Source organism: Saimiri boliviensis, chromosome 5 (genome assembly GCF_048565385.1).
Source record: "Saimiri boliviensis isolate mSaiBol1 chromosome 5, mSaiBol1.pri, whole genome shotgun sequence".
NCBI lineage: Eukaryota > Metazoa > Chordata > Mammalia > Primates > Cebidae > Saimiri > Saimiri boliviensis.
In genome coordinates, this window is record NC_133453.1 from 1,406,472 (window position 1) to 1,411,248 (window position 4,777).

Genomic DNA, 4,777 nt, shown 5'->3' on the forward strand with positions numbered 1-4,777 from the left:
GATGGGTATACCATGTTCATGGATTGAAATATGTCAGTTCTCCTCATATTGATCTATGTGATCAATCCAATCAAGCATCATGCCCAATTGGTTTTGCTTCCTGGGCATAGCTCAACACTAGCCTATTCTCTCAGTCTCCATCACCTCCCACCTAACCCAGGACACCACCTTAATGTCTGTAACAACCTTTTAGCTGGTCCTCTACTTCCAATTCATCCTTGAGACTTCAGCCAGAGAAAGGTTTCAAACATATGGATGTCAGATCCTGCTTTAAACTGTGTAGTGGCTCCCAGTGCCCATGAGATGAGACTCAGGCTCCCTGAACAACACTCAAGGCCCCTGCTTACATCTCCAGCCTCAGCTCTTGCTACATTCTCCAAGCCCACTCCCCACACTGCAGGCACAGAGAGCGTCTTTCCATTGCCTGAGAGTGTCCAGCCCCTTTAAGGATTGCCCCCGTCACCCTCCCCTGTTCTTCTACTAACTCCGCTTCTGATTCAATGGATTACCTTTGCGCAGACGGTCCTCCCTAACAGATCATGCACGCCATGAGGGTGGGGGTGAAGACTGTCTTGGCCACATCCACAGCTATCAGCAGTGCGCCTGCCACCCACACGTGTGCTTGGGAGGCATTAGGATGGAGGAACAGTGGGCAGTAAGATGTGTCCCGTGGAAAGCGACATGTCCATGCTTTTGATGTCCTCACAGGGTGTGGAGGAGGGGTGATGAACCCGTGTCAGCTGGAACGCAGAGACAGGCACATGATGCCACAGTGCCAATGTCATACCCTTCCAGGCCCTGGCCCAAGCCTGGCTGCTCCTCCCCCGGCAGCTTGCCCCCTGGAGGATTCACAAAGGGACAGGGTGTCCCAGACAGCGAAGATGGGCCCAGCCTGAGCCTTGACCTGAGTGAGGGACAATGCATATGCCCCTGACTCAGCCACCTAACCCTGGTGCCATGTCCCCTGGGACCCCTGAGTGAGTCCTGTGGTCCTAGCCCCGACCTGAGGCAGTGCTCTGTGTGTGGACACTGACGGTACCTGCTGGGGACTGGAGAGGAAGGGCCAGCGGGGGCTGCACTAGCGGGACGGCCTGAGGGTTATGGCCAGCACCCTGCAGCCGCAGTCTGAGCTCCCCAGGATGCTACGGACAGCCGAGAGCTCCTGAGCTTCCCAGGCCAGCCTCCCCGCCAAAACCCTTCCTCCAAAGCAGAAAAGACCCTTCTCCTGATGAAGCTGCCACGTCCAGGGCTTCATGTTGGGATCAAAAGGCCCAAATTATCCCCCGGAATAAAATGATTCTGCCATTAGTTTCAAAAGGCAGCAAAACTAGCTTAAGTCTGGCAAAAATTGGGTGAAAAAAAAATGCAAAATCATATGAGGCCTCCAAGCAACGGCAGGCAAGGCGCGACTAGGAAGAGAGCATGAGCCCAGAGCTCAGGGCGGAACACGCGGCCCCAGCCTGGCTGGCCGCTCCTGCACCTGGCCTGGCAGCCCTGCCCCGGCCGGCCCTCTCCCCTTCTACCGATCTTGGGCTCAGGATCTCGACACTCACCCCAGAGGCTCTGCTGCCCCCAAGACTGGCCCAAGCCTGGAGGACTGTGAGGAAGAAGGCATCAGAATCAGGACACAGCTCCCACCAAGGAGTCACCCACTGTTCCTGGGGCTGGACGTGACGACAGGAAGAAACCCAGGCAGGTGGTGTGGGGCAAAGTCCCCGGGAAAGGCTGGGAAGGAGGTGCTCGTGCCCACACCCAGTCCTGCCCGTCTGCATCTGCCAGGGCCGCCCTTTGTCCCTTCCCACCATGGGAGGGACAGTCTTCGGCCCACACACCCTGCTTGGCAGGCCTGCAGTATCTCTAGGGGCCCCACAGCCCTGGACCCCATGGAAAGGCCAGGCCCTGCCCTCAAGTGTTCTGGAGAGTTCTGGGTGCCTTGCCAGGGCTGCCGTTGGGGAAACAGCATTTTAGGTTTCAGGGCAGCGCTCGTTTGCCAGGACACAGGCCACTGGGAACTCGGCGTTTGTGTAAGACATGGGCACTTCTAAGGATGACACGTTTATGTCCCCGAAACCCATGTACTGAAGTCCTCACTCCCGAGGTGAGGAATGAAAAGGTGGGATCTCTGGTAGGTGATGAGGTCATGAAGGCAGAGCTGTCGTGAACGGGAGGAGTGTCCACATAAAACAGTCCCTGGGCGCTCCCGTGCCCTTCCACCACATCAGGACACAGGGAGAAGGCACTGTCTCTGGACCAGGAAGCAGGTGCTCACCAGACACCAGGCCTGCCAGTGCCCTGACCTCGGACTGCAGCTTCCAGAGCGGACAGCAAGGCTAGTCCGTGGTTCATGAGCCGCCCAGGCTAAGGTGTTTTGTTTCAGCAACCCAAAGGAACTCAGCAGGTGCGACCCAGGGGCTCTTCGTGGGCTGAGGATACTCTGGCTGTCTCTATTTTCATGTAAACCAACAGCCTGGCAGCAAAACAAGTGGCCAGTGGAGACTGAGTGACTGACAGGCAGCCCAGAGAGGCCCGGAGAGGGCAGGAGGTGCTGGGCAGTGGCTCCCAGCTCCAGAGCACCCCTAGAGGCCCCTGGGTGACCCAGGCAGGGAAGCTCACGGGCATCCAGGAGCAGGAGTGCTGGCGGTGGTGCTGACGACATGCCCGCTGATGGTCCGGGCAGGGCTGCCGGCTATAAGGCCGAGAGGGGACTGAGGGTTTCTAGACGGCCTCCACCCATAAGCAGAGCTGTGCCAGGAGCCCGTCCAGGCGGGCAGCAGCCTCTGCAGAGTCCACCCCAGCAGACGCTAAGAGACAAACGTCACTGGGTGGCCTGGGGCCGTCAGCCCAGAAAGCAGGAAAAGCCCCGCAGCACCTCACCCCCACTTGCCTCCCTTCCCTCCCGACACCCCGGGAGTCTCCCCCAAGGGCACGCCCCCCCTGCAGATGTTCCCAGGGTTATGGTCCACACAGCCGCTGTTGAGTGAGTATGCTGGCCAGTGTGTGAGACGGGGTGGGAGCCCCAAGGGAAGGGGCTAGGCTGTGGGCAGCGTTCTTGGGGCAGCCTTGCCCGGGGATGGCATGGGGTAGCCTGCCTGGGGAAGCTGAGCCAAGAAGGGCACGAAGTCCAAGCGTTTCAGCCAGGTGGGGGGCACTCCGGCTTCTCCCTCACCAACCCCACCTCCTCCATCTTCCCTACGAAACATCTTGCTCCCAAGCTCTCTGTCTGCCTCTGCTTCTGGAGAATCCAACCCTCACTGGAGAAGTCAGTCGTCTGGGATTTGGAGCTGGGTCACTCACGGCCCACTGGCAACGGGGACCCATCACCGGCCAGCAGAGACAGCCAGTTCCTGGCACAAGGTGTCCTCCTGTCCAGTCCAGTTGTAAAACTGATTCCAGGGTCCAGTGAGAGGGTTGGGGAAGGGGGTGTGCTGGGCGCCCAGCTGCCGTGTTTGATGAATGCACAGACACGAGGGGTCCAAGGAGAGTGGGGAAGGTGCAGGCGGCCGAGGCCTCACTGCGGTCCCCGGGCTGGAGTGCGGAGAAGCCGGGCGGGGGCACAGCAGTCTCGGCTCCTGGTCAATGCCCAGCCAAGGCCAGGGCCCCGTCTGGAGAACCCAGGACCCTGGACAGGGAGGAGGCAGTGCGTGGTGCCTGAAGGTTTGTCCCCAGCCTCTTAGGAAGCTTCTGAGCCTGCAGACAGACAGGGCCCACCCCTCGCTCCTCCCCCGTCAGGCCCTGGCCCCCCTTGGGTCCTCGGGCTGACCGAGGGAAGCACCAGCAACATCCAGTGAGCAGGGAAGGGGCTGCAGGCCTGGCCAGCTCGGGGCACACGAGGGGGAGCACTGGTGGGACTGGATGCTGAGGCGCCTGATGGGGAAGCCAAGACCTAAGAGCCGTGTCCCAAGACACAGGGTTTGACACTCTGGCAAGGCCCCTGCAGGTGAGCAAACCTGGGGCATCCTAGAAGCGTGGGCAACACTCCCACTTTTGCCGGGCAGGGTGAAGATGCCAGAACTGCCGTGGCTGGTGGAGGGTGGGCATGCGCGGGCATGTGCTGGGAGCCACCAAGCACTGGTTCCCTGGGAAGACCAAGGTCACGCCGCTCACCTGCGCCATGCTGGTTAATGGGGAGTGGCAGCTCTGCCACAGGAACCAGCATCACAGGGTTTGGCTGGCCGAGGGCAGAGGTCACCAGGCCGAGGGGTGCCAAGGGGCCTGCAGGGCTTATGGGATGGCAGCTGAGCACGGCAGGGCTGCCGGCGAGGGCAGTGCGCAGTGGGGCCGGCGGAGGGGTCCAGGAGGGCTGAGTGCGGTCACCCTGATAAAGAGCCCCAGTCGGGCCACACTGAGCCCGAGTTCGTTTTGAGCCGCGGTATCTGCTGACTGAAGAGGTGGCCAGGCCTGAGAGACTAAGGATCTTCCCGCCATCAGCAAGTGTGCATGACAAGGACTTTCCCAGGGACTATGCACCGGAGAGAATGTGCTGGCATCCTGGAGCCACGGGGCACACAGGCCCTGGGCCGACACTGGTCCCCAGAGGTCCCCAGGGCTCCATCACAGTGGGACACACGACGTGCAGTTAATACCGGAGTCCTGCCCAGGACCAGCTCACACGAGCCCACAGGGCCCACAGACCCACCGGGGCACATCCTGGCCTCTGAGCCTGCGACTGGGACGGACACCTGGGGAGCGGCCGACACTCCTGCTGCATCTCTGGGGTAGAGGTGGTGGGAAGGCCAACAGGGACACACTAGAAGCCAAGACTGCCCGGGTCCCAAAG

General features: G+C 60.7%; 1 protein-coding gene across 2 annotated transcripts in view; it reads right to left on the reverse strand.

Moving 5' to 3' along the window:
* The window catches only part of GPR35 (G protein-coupled receptor 35), a 35,003-nt gene extending 32,135 nt beyond the window's left edge, over nucleotides 1-2,868 (reverse strand). For both annotated transcript variants that reach the window (XM_039469548.2, XM_039469549.2), the window contains exons 1-2: nucleotides 1,554-2,868; nucleotides 510-740 (exon numbers count right to left, since the gene is read on the reverse strand). The gene's annotated coding sequence lies outside the window, so the exon portion shown is untranslated. The remainder of the gene's footprint in view (nucleotides 1-509; nucleotides 741-1,553) is intronic.
* Between the last annotated feature and the right edge of the window lie 1,909 nt (nucleotides 2,869-4,777).